Source organism: Microtus pennsylvanicus, chromosome 6, assembly GCF_037038515.1.
Source record: "Microtus pennsylvanicus isolate mMicPen1 chromosome 6, mMicPen1.hap1, whole genome shotgun sequence".
In the NCBI taxonomy this organism is placed as follows: domain Eukaryota; kingdom Metazoa; phylum Chordata; class Mammalia; order Rodentia; family Cricetidae; genus Microtus; species Microtus pennsylvanicus.
The window spans coordinates 97,868,444-97,887,030 of NC_134584.1; the positions used below are offsets into that span (position 1 = coordinate 97,868,444).

The window sequence follows — 18,587 nt, forward strand, 5'->3', positions numbered from 1 at the left end:
CCAGCAACCACATGGTGGCTCACAACCATCTTGTAAAGGGGTCTGGTGCCCTCTTCTGGCCTACAGACATACATTCAGACAGAATATTGTATACATAATAAATAAATATTAAAAAAAAAATAAAATAAAATTTCAAAGTTAGTCTAGACTACAAACAAGACCCTAGCAAATAACAAAAACCAAGACTGCCAAGTAATTTTCTAGTATAGTAACTTCATGTAATTGGTAGGACAGGATCATTCTGTTTTTATACCCAGCACCTAATACACTTACTTACACAGATCACTGAAATGTTTTAACAATTTCATTTGAAAACCAAGCTTTGGGTGGCTCAGCAGGTAAAACACCTCCTGCTGACAACCTGAGTTCACTCCCTGGAACAGAGATGAGAAAAAAAATAACTCCTGAAGGCCGTCCTCAGACTCCCACAAACACACACAGATATTTAAAAAATAAACAAAGTCTTAAGAATATGCACCTCCCGGAGAATCTAACTTCAATTCCCAGCACTCCCACCAGACAGCTCACAGTTCTCTGTAATTTCAGCCCTAGGGGGAATCTGACACCTCTGACCTCTACAGGCACCTGCACAGAAGCCAGTGCCCCACACACCTTACTCCACAAACTCCAGTTCCAGAGGGCCCTACATCTGCCTTGAAGGTACCAGGCACATACATGCAAGCAAAACATTCATACAAATAAGAACTACATCTTTAAAAAGAAAAACAATGTAGTCATAAAACACAATAAAAATGATTAAAATCCATTAAAAAAAAAAGAACAGCCAGAAAACAACTACTTTTTAAACAAGTCTCACCTCCTTAAAAACGTGTATTCCTTAAAACACATGTATGAATCCTTCCAAACCCCACAGAAGTTGTGGAGTGTACCACTAGAATAGTTACGGTGGGAATCCCTACCCACAGAAAACCAAGTTAAGAATGAAAATATTCTGACACTAACATTAAACCCATCCCAGTCACATTATACTCTTTCTCCTTCATCTCTCAATGTGACAATGCTCCACAGGGCAAAATGAAAGAGCACTGACAACCTGTCATGACCACACACTTCTGTAATACTCTAGAGCAGGGGTTCTCAACCTGTGGGTCACAACCCCTCTGGGAATTATTTACATTACAATTCGTACCAGTAGTAAAATTAGTTATAAAGTAGCGATGAAATAATTTTATGGCTAGGGGTCACCACATGAGGAACTGTATTAGGAAAGTTGAGAACCACTGTTCTATAGGCTAAGCATTAAGTATGAGGATACCCAGGCAACACAGGCAGACACTCAAAATAAACATACCGTCAAAAAGGGCACTAACATGTCACAGCAATATACCACAAATTTATTTAAAAGTAATACATTTAAATATATTTATAAATTTACAAATATAAGTATATTTGTATTATATTTGTAAATATATATCTAATTAAATATTAAAGATAAGGCTATTTATAGTGGGTTGGAAATACAGCTCAGTGGTAAAGTGCTTGTCTAGCCCACACAAGGCCCTAGGTTTGGTTCCCAGCAATACCCCCACACACACCTGACCAAAAAAAATAAAATAAAATAAAAGACAAGTATGTTATATAAACACATTTGGGGTATTTTTGGGATAGTTCTCCAATAACAGAACAAATAAAGGAAATTTCCATCGGTGTAAAGATTATCTGCAGTCCACAGAACTTTCTCAAAAAGGCAAATAACCAGGGCCGGGCGGTGGTGGCGCAGGCCTTTAATCCCAGCACTCAGGAGGCAGAGGCAGGCGGATCTCTGAGTTGAGGCCAGCCTAGTCTACAAGAGCTAGTTCCAGGACAGGAACCAAAAGCTACGAAGAAACCCTGTCTCGAAAATCAAAAAAAAAAAAAAAAGGCAAATAACCACTTAATGTCGTTTTCTCATAAACACCTGCTTTGTATCCTGTAGAAGGAAAAAGCTTAGGAAATAACGCTGACATTTTCACTGGAGAACACCACCCAATAGAAGGTGAGCCAGCAGTGGTGGCGCACACCTTTAATCCCAGCATTTGGAAGGTAGAGGCAGACAGATCTAAGTTCGAGGCCAGCCTGGTCTACAAGACCTAGTTCCAGGATATAAAGATATACAGGAAATCCTGTCTTGAAAAACAGGGTAGGGGACTGGCGAGATGGCTCAGCAGTTAAGAAATGCCTGCTCTGCCAAAGGTCCTGAGTTCAATTCCCAGCAACCTCACAATCTGCAATGAGGTCTGGGTGCCCTCTTCTGACCTGCAGGCATACAGGCAAACAGAACACTGTACACATATAAATAATCTTTAAAAAAAAGTCACTGGAAGACACATTACTATTAAGAAAATAAAAAAGAAAAACGGTATACTCACAGACATATCTAGAGCATAACAATGGGTTCGTGCACTTTATCTGTACCTCTCCTATCCCAGCTAGAAAAAGCAAAATTACAAACTGAAAAGGCATAAACCAAATGCACCACAAAAATGTTGGTAGATCCAGCACTGCTCCTGAACTCACATATCCCAGGCTCATTTACAACGTATAATCCACGCAAAACTCATTGTCTCAAGTAGCTGGGATTAAAGCCATATATCATATTCAGCTCCAAAAAATTAATATTCTAGTCAGATAAGATGCCTCAGCAGGCAAAAGCACTTGCCACGTAGCCTGACTACCTGAGCTCAATCCCTGTGCAAAGAGAGAATAGACCCTCTTAGGCAGTCCTCTGACCTCCATGGCGCATGCACGTGCACACACAAACACACACACACAATCTTTAATTATAATTTTTCGAGCTTGTAACATGGCTCAGTAAGTACTTGCCACCAATCATAAAGACCTAAATTTGATCCCTGAGACCCACATGGTAAAGAGACCCAATTTCCGCATGCCATCTCAGATCACCACAAGGACACTGGGGCTGGCAGAGGACCCCTCCAAATAAATTAAAAATTGTTTTCAATGTTTAAAAACTCTATTCTTGGGCTTAGAAATGCCCAATGTCAGAAATGCCTTTAGAAGGGATGGGAAGACAGCTCAGTGGTTGAATGTACTTGCTTTTCTCAAAAGGGATCAAAGTTCAGTTCCCATGTCAAGTGCCTCAAAACCACCTTCAAGTCCAGCTCTACGAATCCTACACCTCTGGCCTCTGCAGGCCAGCACGTGCACGCGCGCACACACACACATCCACACCTTTTAAAAGGGGGAGGCTGGAAAGATGGCTCAGCAGTTGAGAGCACTGAATGCTCTTCCAGAGGACCCAAGTTCAACTCCCAGCACCTGTTTTTAACTCAAACATCTGACACCCTCACACTGTTTTTAACTCAAACATCTGACACCCTCACACTGATGTACACATAGGAAAAAACACTAATGCACACAAAATAAAACAGTAAATATTAAAAAAAAACAGGGCTGGAAAAATGACTATGTGGGTAAGCTTGCTGGGTAAGCATTAGGACCTAAGTTTAAAGTCCTAGAACCCGTAAAACTGGACATGGTAGTAGGTGTCTGTAATCCCACTGGTCCTACAGCAAAATGGGAGGCAGAAGCCAGGAAAATCCCCTGCAGCCCCAAGACCAGTTAGGCTGGCACAGCATAACAATGAACAAAGAGACCCTGTCTCAAAGTGAAAGGAAGGACTGACACCCACTGTTCTTCCCTGACCTACATTACCTTCAAGTAGGCACACACACATATGTAAACAGACAGACAGACAGGCAGAAAGACAGACAGACATTCTGTCTCTCCCTCCCTCCCAGACCCAGGATGCCACACTTTTCTCAGGCTGTTGGGAAGATAGCAGACATTCGGAACAAGTGTGCTTACCAAAAGCAGCTCGTGTACTTTCAAAACAAAAGGGCCTTGCTGGGAGAAACTGGCTCCCTCAGTACAACAAAAATACTGGTCTAAGCTTCAAGATGCCCTTTCACTGGAACTGAGGGCCCAATACGAAGACCCAGAGAACCACTGTCATCCACCAGGACTACATCAACTACATCTGAAACTACAATTCAAAAAGTTCCACAAGAACATGTCTGTGCACCTGTCTCTATGCTTCAGGAATATGCAGACAGAAGGCTAGAGGGAGCTCAGTGGGTAAGCACATTAGCTGCTCTTCCAGAGGACCTTGAGTTTTATTCCCAGCACCCACGTGGCAGCTCTCAACTGATTAACTTCAGTTGTGGCGATCTGATGCCTCCAAAGGTACCAGACCCACATGGTGCACAAATATACATAAAGACAAAACACCCACACACATAGATATAAATATCAATCACTTTCTGTTTAAGAAAGTGTAGATAGGTGGTGTTATCAATATGGGCAAATGCAGACCCCTGAGTAAGATAAAGCATTTCAACCCGTTCAAGGCTGCTGGCCTTGAGAAGCAATTCTAATCAGCTAGGTGTGATGGCACACACCTTTAATTCCAAAAAGGTGGCACAGGTAGGTGGATTTCTCTGAACTCAAGGCCAGCCTGATCTGTAAAGTTCCAGGAGAAAGCCAGGGCTACACAGAGAAGAAACCCTGTCTCAAAAAACAGGAAGGGGGAAGCAGCAGCAGCAACAATCCTGTAAATTCTTAGGACTAAGATTTACTCCCCAAAATTACCTAACACTCTCTTTCTCTTTCTTTCTCTCTCTCTCTAAAAAAAACAATGATCCAAGTGCATTCTTCCTTTGGAACCCCTCTCATCCTCAAGGGTTCTTAACAAAGACCTTGGCCGGGCTATGGTGGCGCACGCCTTTAATCCCAGCACTCGGGAGGCAGGGGCAGGCGGATCTCTGTGAGTTCGAGACCAGCCTGGCCAGGACAGGCTCCAAAGCCAGAGAAACCCTGTCTCGAAAAACCAAAAAAAAAAAAAAAAAAAAAAAAAAACCCCAAAAAAAAAAAAGACCTTAGTAGTGAACTAGGCACAGTGAAATATGCCTTTAATCACAGCACTCAAAAGGCAAAGGCACGTGGCTATCTACCTGTTCTACATAAATTTCAAGCCAGGCAGAGATATATGATGAGTATCTAAACACTCCCCACCCCAAATGGGGAGGGTGTGTGTGAGATGGGACAAGGTGTGCACACCTGCACCCATATGCCCAGGCAGCCTAAGGCAGTAAGGTTCCAGTTCCCCAGTCCCAGGCCAGGAGAGGAAAAATTACAAGACTATTCAAACAATTAAAAGGAAGGGGGCAGAAGGAAAGCTGAGACTAGTTGGAGATAGCACAGTGGTTAAGGTTAGTTAAGAGCACGTATTGCTCTAACAGAGGTCTCCCGCTGGATCCCCAACACCACCCACACCTAGCAGCTCACCTACTCCAGCTTCATGGGATCTAATCCTTTTTCTAGTCATACACATACATACAGGCAGGCAAAACCACGTCATATTATAATATTAAAAACAAAAAGTAAGACAGTGCTGTGTTAAATACTTGGAAGACAGAGGTATTAAAGTCCAATTTAGGTCAGCTTGGTTCACATTACAAATTTCAAGTTAGCCAGAGCTATACAATGAAGTTCTGTCTCAACAAAGAAAATGCACATAGTAGGCTGGGTATGAGATAGTTCAATTGTTAAAAAGTGTTTCCCACCAACACATAATGACTTGAGTTTGAATCTCCAGACCCTTCATTAAAAACCAGGAACTGGCCGGGTGGTGGTGGCGCATGCCTTTAATCCCAGCACTTGGGAGGCAGAGGCAGGCGGATCTCTGTGAGTTTGAGACCAGCCTGATCTACAAGAGCTAGTTCCAGGACAGGCTCCAAAACCACAGAGAAACCCTGTCTCGGAAAAAAAAAAAAAAAAAAAACAGGAACTGTGGCGGCGGTCATAATCTTGGTAGAGATAGGAGAATCCCAAAAGTTCCTGGGCCACCTAGCCTGGTATATGCAGTAGGAAACCAACTAAGACTGTCAAGCAAGGTGGAAAATGAGGCCCAACACTTGAGGTTTTCCTCTCACAACACTAATGCCAAGCCTGCATTCATTCACACACACAATGTATGCATGGTATACGGCCATCCCTCAGCATTTCATGTAATAGGTGATCACCCTCCCCCCCAAAAAAAGTTTCACACCTGTGTTTGAGATAGTCCCTCAGGCTGGATTACAACAAGATATATTACTGTCTCAGCCTCCCTGGTGACTGGATTACAGACATATACCATCACAAACAACTTTCTACTACAGTTTATTATTTCATTAATGCAAACTTTAGGAACTGTATTTTAACAAGTATAACAAAATTAAGCCACATCATCAAAGTTGAGTTTCCCAAAATGAAAGACTGAAATGCTGTTTTGTTTTTGTTTTTCCAAGACAGGACCTTACTATGAAGACCAGGCTGGCCTTGAACTCATGATTCTCCTACCTTGACTTGAAATGTAATTGTTGTTATTGTATCTGTGTATAACTCAAGCAAACATATGAAGATCAATGGACAACGCTGTGGAGTTGTTTCTCTCCTTTCAGGCTCCTGAAAGACATTTCTTAATTAAATCTGTCCTGTTCTACTCTTCCAGAGGCAGCTTTTACAAATCTTAACACAAGAAGGGTTTCAGATTAATGACTACCTTCTCAAAGAACACTTTTCAAAGAATGACTTTTATTTGCTTTACTGTAGTCCCCCAAATCTATAAAAATTAATGTGAAAAACATTATGCACAGTGCAGGAGCTCATTTTGGTCCAGACTGATGACCAGCACCTTTATCTCAGCACCTGAGAGTGGGTTCACTGTGAGATCAAGGCCAGTGTGGTCTACATATTGAGTTCCAAGTCAGCTAGTGCTAGACATGGGCTATCTCAAGAAAACAAACAAAACTGTGAGCCAAAAAACATGGACCAGTAAGATGGCTCAATGGGAAAATCTTTTCACCATCCCTGATAACCTGAGTTCAATCTTCAGGACCTGCCAAGTGACAAAAACTGACTCCTACAAGTCTTCTTCTGGCTTTCAAACCTGCATGCACATACATATACATAAATATAATAAAAACTGTGAGCCAACAAAAAAACACTATTGGGCTGTCTCTACACAAAATCTTAACATAATATTCATTCTAGTACCATGCCCCAAACCATAAAACAAAACAACCTCATTTGGATGTCACTTTGAAACAGAAAATTTATTCAGGGTCATCTAAAATATGCTTCAGCTAATTTCTTTCCCCTTGAGACAGGATCACAAGTACCAAAGCTAACTTGAGTTTAAGTTGGCCTTGACCTCCTACTGATCCTCCTGTTGAGCCTCAGGTAAGTCACTAGGTCCAGCTTTTCAGCTAATTCTTTCCTGTAAGTGTAAAGTTTTGTTCTTGGGTCTCAGTGGTTAAGCGCATATACTGCTCTTGCAAAGAACCCTGGTTCAATTCCCAGCACCCATGTGAGACCACTCATAACTGCTCCTAGTAACTCCAGTTCCAGGGAATCCAACGCCCTTTTCTAGCCTCATTAGGAACTCGAACATACATGGTGCACATACAGACAAGGCATATTTACACATAAAATTTTAAAATTTGTTTTGCTTTTATTAAAAATATTATCCAAAGAGAAGTGATGGCGCACACACACCCCAAAAGGGTGGTTTATCTCAGGGGTAGAGCATCTGCCTAGTGTATGTTCATGTCTTGTGTACAAGCCCCAACACCATATACACAGTGAGTGAGTGACACCAAAGCTTTTCAAAAAGGCAGATACTACTTTGTAGTAACTCAAGAAGTGTCAAATGGGGGCAAGTGTAAATGCATCAATGGGTAAAGCACTTGCCACCAAGTCTGACAACCTGCATTCTGTCCCTGGGACTCAAATAGTAAAAAGAGACAACTCTTGAAAGTTGTCCAACCTATACATACATAAATACATATACACACACGCATATACGCTTATATATATATTATATATATGAGTACTGTGGCATGTATTTACTCATACAAATATAAACACACACTACAATTATTTTTTACATTCAGGGTTTTTTTTTTTTTTTGGATTTTCGAGACAGGGTTTCTCCATAGCTTTTTGGTTCCTGTCCTGGAACTAGCTCTTGTAGACCAGGCTGGCCTCGAACTCACAGAGATCCGCCTGCCTCTGCCTCCCAAGTGCTGGGATTAAAGGCGTGCGCCACCACCGCCTGGCCTACAATTATTTTTTAAAGAAACCTAACTTTAGATAATATGGTGAGGAATCTGTGAATAGATAATCCTATGGTGCTGTAATCCTGTCAGTAAACTGAGGCAGGAGGATTCTGACCTGAACTACAACAGCAATACCTTCTCAAAACAAACAAAGATGCTGGAGAGACAGCTCAGCAACCCAAGAGAACCCTTGCTGCCCTTCCAGAGGTCCTGATTACCAGGACCAACATAGTGGCTAAAACCCACACATAACCCAGTTCCAAAGGATCCAATGCCCTCTTCTGATACCAGGCACACACATGGTGCACATACATATGAGCAAAACATACTCAAAAGTAAGTCTGAACTTTCAAAACTGACAAAAAAATAAAGCCAACTTCTACAATTACAATCTGTAAGGGCTTCAAAATGGTTCAGCAGGTAAAGCATTTGCCACACCAGCCTGAAGACCTGAGTTCCACTCTTTATATTCACACAAGAGTGCGAATACTGACTGCCTCTTCCTACAGGGTTTCTCTGTGGAACCCTAGCTGCTCTGGAAATCGCTCTGTGGACAACACTGGCCTCTGCCTGGTCTGGGAGTAAAATACATCTATCTTTTTTCTCTGACCTCCACACCTGAACTGTGGCACGAGAATTTGAAACTCACCCACGTACACACATACAATAAGTAAAATTTTAAAAAAAATGTAGTATTGGGCTTAAAAAAAATACTTCCAGGTATTCATTAGGGGTTCCTAACCCCCACCCCTTGATTCTCCTCCCTGGTTTTTGTTGTTTTTTGAGAATAGTTTTGAGATGCAGCCTTGGCTGCTGACAAAAGAAACTGCTGAGGTCTTCATCCCTGCCTCTGTAGCACCGGGATTACAAGCAAACCAGTACCACCACACCTGGCTAAAGGTCAGTATGGTTTTGGGCCTCACTTCTAGACTTGTTTCCACCACATAGGTGAAAAAAGGAACAAATTCCCAAGTCAAGTCCCTCTCCCTGCAGAAGACCCTTCACTAACTAGCACACTACCATTCAAGTGCAGTCACTGCTTGCTACTCTCAAGTCCAGCTACCATCAGTCTGTTTTCCTGCAGACAAGATAATAATGCGGTGTTCTCCCGCATCACTCAAACGGATAAACATTTACACTTCCGCCATTTTCACACATGTATCCCTACTCCTTTTCAAAGAAGTCATGAGGAAAATGTTTGGCATATTGTTTTTTTATAAAAAGCGCTACTTTTTTTTTCAGTTAATGAGTGTTTAAAAAAAATCTCCATTGTAATCACAGATGATCGAACTGCAACGAAACATGTAGGGAAAACACAACATGTAGGGAAACTCCAGTACTGTTAATCAAGTTTTGAACAGGGGGAGGGGGGGACTGGCTCTTTACTAAAACCCCAAAGACAGGTGACATCTGGGACTAGAGCTCACTGGTTCAAGGCTTGCCTGGATTAAATGCCCACGGAAGGAGGGAGTGTGACATTTAATGGGATGACTACTGAGGATCGTTTACCTCTCGTGAAGTCTTATTTTACTAACAAACTCCTTCAAAGGCACTTTTTAAACCTACGAAGCACACGCCTGCAAGTAATGTCTGTGGGCACAGGTGGGTGAACTCTCAGAGCCGGTGGCATGGCCAAAAGGTACTTGTGTTCAGCCTTAGGTTTTAAAGCTCTCCGAGCCCTGCACCAACTTCAAGACCCGACGAGAGCTCGGCTCACTAGTGGGCACTTGCCAGGGGAGCTGGGGGTGGGGGGCCGGGCAAGCAGGACCGCCATGACTACCGACCCCACGGGTAGCGAGGAGACCAAGTGGGGGGCCGGCTTGGTTACAAAAGTGCAAGCGTCGGGGCGCGCGAGTGGAACAAGAAAAAAAAAACCTGTGGCGAGAAGTAACACGGAAGTGCTCGCTCCCGCCCGCCCCTCCCACCGCCGGGCAGCCGAAAGCGGGGGGCTTGACAACGTGCTGGGGGCGGCGGAGGGGAGGGAGTCCCCGGAAAGCGCAACAGTCGGCAACAACTTCGAAGCCGTCCCCGCCCGCCGGGGACCTAGGCCGAGGGGCGCCTGCGCCCAGCGCCCTCCATCCGGGAGCCCGGGAGAAAGGAGCAGTTGAGGAGCTCGAGCGCTCCGACCAGGACGCAGCCTGCGCTCGGGGAGCTGAGCCGAGGGCCTGGGACCCAAACTGCCGCCTCCGCCGCCATCCTCGAAGCCTCCAGGCCCCGGGCCGAGCCGCTCCGGGGCTCGCCCGCGCCCGGCGCTCCGCTTCCAAAAACCTCGGCGCCTGGCTCCCCGCGGGGAGCGAAGGGTCCGCGAGCGGAGTCGGGTACGTCCCCTCCCGCCTCGCCCCCCGCCGCTCCGTCCCGGCTGCTCCCTCGGTCCCGACGCTCCGGGAAACGCTTCCAATGGTCCGGGTCCACCCCCGGCACCGCTCCCGCCCGCACCCGCGTCCCGAGGTTGACACTGCCAGCCCCCGCCACTCGCAACTCCAACCCGCCTCACCTCAGACGGCTCCGGCAGCGCTGGACACAGGAAACTCCTGGGTCCTCGACTCCGGCTCTCCTCGACCCCCCTCTTCGGTTAACTCCGCTTGTTTCTCGACAAAATGGCGCCCGAGGTCGCGCGCTCACGTCGTGGCCTTTCCCCTCCCCGTTCCCATTTCTTCATTCGCTGCCCGCCGATGGAGGGATGGCCCAGGCGCCAGCCAATGGCCGCACGCCGTCCGCAAGAGCTACCCAATCAATGCCAGGTACCCGCGGATTTAAACCAATCAAACACTATCACTCGCAGAAGTCAAGGAAGAAACCAGGGCTCCTGCTAGCAACTACCAATCCAGACTCCTATTTCGCGGGCTTAGGCCAATTGCCTCTCGCTGGCCTTGAGGGATCGGGTCCGAGCCCGGGCGCCTGCGCACCAGGTGCGAGCCAATGAGTAGACGCTGGGAACTTCGATTTGGAGCTCCGGACATCTGCCTGCGAGCTGCTCGGCCTATGGGAACTGACTGCTCACTGCATCCCACAAACAATAAACACGGAAGCAAGCCCACAACGCATTGCCACCCTGAGCACAAACTACTCTAACTTAAAAAGAGAGGGTGATGCAGCCCTCGTCCACTTTCCTTCGTCTTTCGAAACGCCACGGTCCGAGAGGCTGCGCGAGTTCTCAACGGAAGCACTGTCCACCCCTGGGATCTCTTTAGCAAGGAGCACCAGCCATCGGAGAGCACCAGACTCGGGCCAAAGTGGAGGAGCGATGCATCCTGGGTTGTGTAGTCGCACGCCCCGCCCATTCCTGTCGCAAAAGTAACGTGATTGTGTCCATCACTGGCTGCGCCCTAGAGGAGCAATGCATGCTGGAGAATGTAGTTTCCCAGATGCCCACCTAGTCCTAGCTCTTTTAAGTTTCAAGTTTCTTTTCCTGTTCTGTCTGTTGAAGCAGGGACGTTTTGCAGAGAGGTAGAAACTGAAATTCCCCTCCGGTTCCTGGCTGTGTTCAAGGATGCTAATGTCCTTTGCTTCTTGGACAAAAGACTGTTATCCATAGTGCCCTCCTATCTTGTAGGATTTTTGTTTATTTGGGTTTTGAGAAAAGGTCTCATTCAGTTAGCCCAGCTGTAGTCCAGACTGGCCTGGAATATACTGTGTAGCATAAGCTGACCTCGAGCTCCACGCAGCCATCCCAACTACTGAGATAACAGGCATGACCTCTCACAACAGGACTATTTGAATTTAAAAGAGGCCGGGCGTTGGTGGCGCACGCCTTTAATCCCAGCACTTGGGAGGCAGAGGCAGGTGGATCTCTGTGAGTTCGAGGCCAGCCTGGTCTACAGAGCTAGTTCCAGGACAGGCTCCAAAGCCACAGAGAAATCCTGTCTCGAAAAACCAAAAAAGAAAAGAGAGAGAGAGAGAGAGAGAGAGAGAGAGAGAGAGAGAGAGAGAGAGAGATTTGCTAATGCCCATCATAATCCCAGAAAAATTCTTCAAAAACCTCGAAAGAACGGTACTCAACTTCATTTGGAAAAGCAAAAAAACCAGGATAGCCAAAAACAATCCTGGGCAATAAAAGAACGTCTGGAGGCATCACAATCCCAGACTTCAAACTCTACCACAGAGCTACAGTACTGAAAACAGTCTGGTACTGGCATAAGAACAGACAGGAGGACCAATGGAACCGAATAGAAGACCCAGATATCAATTCACACATCTTCGAACACCTGATCTTTGATAAAGAAGCAAAAAATATCAAATGGAAAAAAAGAAAGCATATTTAACAAGTAGTGCTGGCGTAACTGGATATCAACATGTAGAAAAATGAAAATAGACCCATATCTATCACCATGACAAAACTCAAGTCCAGATAGATCAAAGACCTCAACATGAAGCCAGCCACACTGAACCTTATAGAAGAGAAAGTGGGAAGTACACTTGAATGCATTGGCACAGGGAACCACTTCCTAAATATAACCCCAGCAGCACAGACACTGAGAGAAACAATAAATGGGACCTCCTGAAACTGAAAAGCTTCTCTAAAGCAAAGGACATGGTCAACAAGACAAAACAACAGTCTACAGAATGGGAAAAGATCTTCAAAAGAGATTTGCTAAAAACTTTATTTTATTTTACATATATGGGTGTTTGCCTGCCTGTAAATCTGTGCCACGTGTGCAGCCTGTCCTCAGAGGTCAGAAGAGGGTGTTGGATCCTCTGGAAGTGGATTTACAGACAGTTGTGAGCCATGTTGTGGGTGCTGAGAATCAAACCTGGGTCCTCTGGAAGAGTAGCCAGTGCTTGTAATCTCAGCCATCTTTCCTGCTTCTAGATTTTTAAAAAAGGGAGTGTTCGCCTGCCTGCATATATGTATATATGTTTTCCCTTGTGAGTGTGTGCCTGGTACCCAGGAAGGCATTGGATCCCCTGGGACTGGGATGAGAGCTATAGCTATACGGTTGGAAGATGTCCTGTGAGTGCTCGGATTAAAGACATGTGATCCCAAGTGCTAGATCAAAGACGTGAGCTCTGTTTCTCTTTTAGACTGGACCAATTTTCCAATCTCTCGTAGCCCCGGGTGGCCGTGAACTCACAGAGGTCCTTCAGCCTCCACCTCTACCTCTGCCTCCTGAGTGCTGGGATTAAAGGTGTGTGCCACCACTGCCTGGCCTCTATGACTAACTAGTGGCTTAGCTCTGCACTCTGATCTTCAAACAAGCGTTATCTGTTAAATCACAAACAAATGTCACGACAGTTCTCTATGCATTCAAGGCCAGCCTGGTCTGTGTAGTGAGTTTCAAGACAGCCAGAACTGCACAGCTAGAAGGAAGGCTAGGAGGTGGGATGAATATAATCAAAATTCATTAAATACATGTGCAAAATTCTCAAGTAATTGCAATATTGTGTTTCTTTAAAAAAAAAACCTTCTGAAACATTCAAAAACCCACTTCCTACCTGGGCTCAGCACTAACTTCCTGTGTTATATTCCCCTCCTTAGACAGGCTTCAACACAGAGCCTCATGTGTGCCAGTCAAGTGCTCTAGCCCATGTTTTGTTTTGTTTGCTTCATACAGAGCTGCAGTATGTTGCCCAGGATGAACTCAGTGTCTTATTTCTGCCTCAGCTTCCCAAGTGCTGGGAATCCAGGCACAAAGCACCACACTGCAATTGGATGGTATACTTGCCAGCCTAGATCTGTACCACTAAGCTCAACTACCAGCCCTGGTTTTGTTTTTAATCGGCCAACTTCTTCTAAAGGGTTCAGTTGATGGGCAAGCTCATCCACGCCTTGGGGCCCAGCGATGTAGGGGCTGAGTTAGTCACCACACTTTCTGGGTCACAAAAAGGGCTTGAGCTAGAGCTCCTGCCTATATGCAAGCAATGGCAAACTGAAGCTTGATTTTTGTTTCCTGATGTCTAAAAAAAAAAAAAAGAAAGAAAGAAAAGAAAAAAAGCTTTTTCAGAACTGAGGACTGAACCCATGGCCTTGCTTCCTAGTCCTGCACTCTAAATCCTCAGCCTCTTTATTTATTTATTTGTTTGTTTGTTTGTTTGTTTGTTTTTTCGAGGCAGGGTCTCTGTGGCTTTGGAGCCTGTCCTGGAACTAGCTCTGTAGACCAGGCTGGTCTCGAACTCACAGAGATCCGCCTGCCTCTGCCTCCCAAGTGCTGGGATTAAAGGCGTGCGCCACCATCGCCCTGCTCCTTAGCCTCTTTAAATAATGTTTTAAAGACTTTTGTGTTCATGAGTGTTGTACCTGAGTGTGTGGATGTGTAGCATTCCATGCCTGGTGCCCACAGATGCAGAAGAGGGCTCTTGGGAGCACAAGAAGGTGTGAGGTACCAACACCCGGAACTGGAGTTACTCTGTGAGGGTGCTAGGAACCCAGGTCTCTCCAAAAGCGGCAAGTCTCTTACTTGTTCAGTAACTCTCCAGGCCGGTTGTTTGTTTGTTTTGTTTTGTTTTAATACAGTCTCTCACTCTTGCTGGCAAGTCTACTCCCTCACTGGCATTAAAACCTACTTCTTTGGCATTCTAGCACATGATTGTATATATGGCCGTATGTGTGTGTGTGTGTGTGTGTGTGTGTGTGTGTGTGTCCTATCAGTCTGTTCCTCTAGAGAACCCTGATTAATAGAGATATTAAGTTCTAGTTGGCAGTGGAAGGTACCAGGTTCACCCAGGTAAAGATGTCCAGTAGTCCCCATTGAGCTGAAGCTCCAAGAGATTTTAGAAACCGGGGGCAGCATTACTGATGGCTAAGGGAGCTGCTGCCTTAGAGGAGGTGGCAAAGAGCTGAAACCAGAACTATGAAAAAGATTCCCCTGAGCCGGGCGGTGGTGGCGCACACCTTTAATCCCAGTATTCGGGAGGCAGAGGCAGGTGGATGGATCTCTGTGAGTTCGAGACCAGCCTGGTCTACAGAGCTAGTTCCAGGACAGGCTTCAAATTCAAAGCCACAGAGAAACCCTGTCTCGAAAAACCAAAAAAAAAAAAAAAAAAAAAAAAAGAAAAACAAACAAAAAAAAAAAAGGCTGGAGCCGGGCGATGGTGGCGCACGCCTTTAATCCCAGCACTCGGGAGGCAGAGGTAGGCGGATCTCTGTGAGTTCGAGACCAGCCTGGTCTACAGAGCTAGTTCCAGGACAGGCTCCAAGGCCACAGAGAAACCCTATCTCGAAAACCCAAAAAAAAAAAAAAGGCTGGAGAGATGGCTCAGTGGTTAAGAGCACTGACTGCTCTTCCAGAGGTACTGAGTTCAATTCCCAGCAACCACATGGTGGCTCACAGCTATCTATAAGGAGACCTGGCACCCCCTTCTGGCATGCGATAACACATGGAAGGAATGCTGTACACATAATAAATAAATAAATCTTAAAAAAAAAAAAGATTCCCCAAACTCTTGGCTAGAGCTGGAAGAGGAGCAACTCAATTTTAGGGCAAGGGCTAGGAGCATTTATCACAGCAACAGAAAGGAAATTAGAACACATCCTTATCCTGGCTCCCCAGCAAGACTTTCCCAGAACTTATACTCCCCCTCCTCTGGGAGCACAGGGCCTCTAAACACCTGTCTCCTCAAGAAATTGCAAGCCAGGTCAGCATCTTCCTGCAAACAAGAGCCCAGAGGTCATGCTGCAGCACTCCTGGCCAAAGGGGCCTCTTGTACTGCCAGCCCTAGGCAAGGAAAGGAGACCCATCTGAGGATGGCATTGCCTACTATAAACTCGGGGAAACTGGTAATCGTGGGGTCGCTTTCTCAATCCTGCCTCCAGATTAGTTAAAAGCACCTCCTTGATTGAGCCTGCCCCACACCCATGGTCACAACTGCCCAGCCCACTCTGAAGACCCTCACTTCCATCTTCTCTCCAACTGAGCATGTATCTCTCCTTAAACTTCTTAAACCTTATGCCATCGTGCCTGGCTCATCTTCGTAAGTCATTTTAAAATGTTATTTGGTGTGTGGGTGTGCGCTTCCAAGTCTGGGGACAGCTTTCTGTCATTGGGCCTCTCCTTCCACCTTCTTGAGGAAGGACCTCTCGTATTTCTGCCACTCTGCATGCCCAGAGCTGTAATTCCAGGCCCAGGAGTTCCCAGGTGATCCTCCCACCTTTGCTGTCTCTCATCACAGAAGTGAGTCACTTCAGCAGCTTTCCGTGGGTTCCGAGGATTAAACTCATGTTGTCTTGCTTGCCTGGTAAGAACTTTACACACTGAGCTGCCATGAGCTGCTTGCTCCCCCACACACATACTTTTTCTCCTGAGACCCGGCCTCATCCAGTTTGTCCAGGCTCATCTTGAACTCACATTTTAGTCCAGCCAGCCCAGCTTCATACTTGGACTGCCTTGCCTCAGCTCCTGGAGTAGGAGGGACAAGACTGGATCACAGGCCTGACCTCCATTTCTTGTTTCAGCAAACGTCTGAGTGTTTGCTCTGTCTAAGCACTGTTCAGCTGCTGGAATTATGGCCAGGAACAAGCTTCCTTGCCTTATTCCGCATCTCAGTACCGGCTGTGTCTACCCTACATCTCTTCCATCCATGACAATTCCTCAGTCCTGTAGAAACACAAAGATGCAACCTGGCTGCCATACCTTTATCAGTGGCTACTCAGAACTTAAACTCACACCTTCAGTTCCCAGGCAGAAGGATATTCTGATATACAGAGGGCCTTCCTACACATCCTTTCACTGAACCCTATGTGCCTAACAGTGACGCAGCTATATCCAAGAATCTCAGGGACCATAAGGAGCCTCTAGGTAGAGAGTATACTTAGAGGTTGAGAGGTTCAAAGCTACAAACATTCCTTCCCTACATCCAAATATTCTATGTCCTGCCCCCATTCCCATTCCCAACTTGGGGACTCCCATAGAGATGCTTCTGTTGAACCCCATGTTCTCTCTCCATGTCGTATGTCCCTAATCTGTGATCTCCTCATGAAGACCGACTCCTTCCTCCTCACTAATATGTAACATCTCCTCTGTAAGAGAGAATTAGCCACAACGCCTCTAAACCCTTTCCTTCTGGAACTCTTCAGAATTCCACATGGTCTACACTGTGCCCCAGGGAAAGCGAGTAACAAACCACGGTGGGGAGGGCAGAGCAGTACAGCCATTCTAACACTTTCCTCTATGTCAGAGAGACCTGTCTTGGATTGAACCAGGGAAAAACGTGTGCCCACCACCCTAGGCACCCCACCATCTTGACCCTTTTCAGGCTCAGGTCTTACTGTTCCCAGGCCCATGTTGCCCCTGGCACAGAAAGCACCTAGCAGATAGCTGGGAATGTAGCACAATGGTAGGCAGAGTGCTCACCTATATGTGTGAGACCCCAGACTCCATACCCAGTGTAGACTGAAAAGGACCAAGAAAAAACACCCCGACCCTGACTTGCAAACAGGGTTTGAAATCCCACCAATCCCTGAGGTTCCTGAGCACTAAATCACACCGAACCCTGAGCACCAAAAAAAAAAAAAAAAAAAAACCAATCCCAAGCCACCCTGAAAAGCCCCCCCACACACACAAGGAACCAGACAGTCCCCTCCCCTCCGCAAGGAATATAAGCTCTGTATCTTGTTCAATTTGCTGCCACCTCACCCCTAGAGGCAGCCATCTTCCTGGATTCTTCCCTCCCAATAAATCTCCTAAATAAGGTTTGGTCGACCTTCTTTCGCCAGAGTAGAGTGGAGCAGAGAAGTTACAACTTCTGCTGGAGCCACAGAGCAGAACTGTAACACTTTTGCTAGGGAAACCTTCCCCTTGCAGAATTATTACACTCAGGGGGACCTAAGCAGAGCTGTAAGGCTTTTGCTAGGGAAACTTTCGCATAAGGACCTGAGTGGAGGGTGGTGGTGGCCCACTCCTTTAATCCCAGCACTTGGGAGGCAGAGGCAGGTGGATCTCTATGAGTTTGAGGCCAACCTGGTCTACAAGAGCTAGTTCCAAGACAGGCTCCAAAGCCACAGAGAAACCTTGTCTCGAAAGAAAGAAAGAAAAAAAAGAAAGAAAGGAAGGAAGGAAGGAAGGAAGGAAGAGAAAGAAAGAAAGAAAGAAAGAAAGAAAGAAAGAAAGAAAGAAAGAAAGAAAGAAAGGACCTGAGTAAAACTGTAACAACCTTGCTGGGGAAAACCCTTCCTTTCTGGGGCAGAGTTGGGGAAACCTTTCCCCTGGAGCAGAGCTGTAAGCTGTTACATGGTATTCTTTGACTCCCGACTGCCAGGATACCTTTTCATCTGAGCTGCAATGCTTACACCCAGCACTGCAAAAATAACCCCTCCCACACACACACACACTCCTAGAATACAGTTCATAGCTGGTACAAAACTATGGAATCAAAAGCAAGGGTCCTTGGGTGCTAGAACCTAGGCTCTGGAATAGGAACTCTAAACTTCATATTCTATCTTTATGCCCGTTATTTCATGCTAGGACCCACACTCTGAGCTTCATTTCCATCGCCTGTGAACGGGGACAATAGCATCTATTTCATTTTCTC

The 18,587-nt window shown here is 45.9% G+C and overlaps 1 protein-coding gene across 9 annotated transcripts in view; it reads right to left on the bottom strand.

The window, feature by feature from the left end:
* The window catches only part of Cnot1 (CCR4-NOT transcription complex subunit 1), a 78,475-nt gene extending 67,726 nt beyond the window's left edge, over positions 1-10,749 (bottom strand). For 8 of the 9 annotated variants that reach the window (XM_075977027.1, XM_075977019.1, XM_075977022.1 and 5 more), the window contains exon 1: positions 10,618-10,749. The gene's annotated coding sequence lies outside the window, so the exon portion shown is untranslated. Of the gene's footprint in view, positions 1-6,363; positions 6,469-10,617 lie in introns of all 9 variants that reach the window. The other variant, XM_075977021.1, reaches the window with a different exon arrangement.
* Between the last annotated feature and the right edge of the window lie 7,838 nt (positions 10,750-18,587).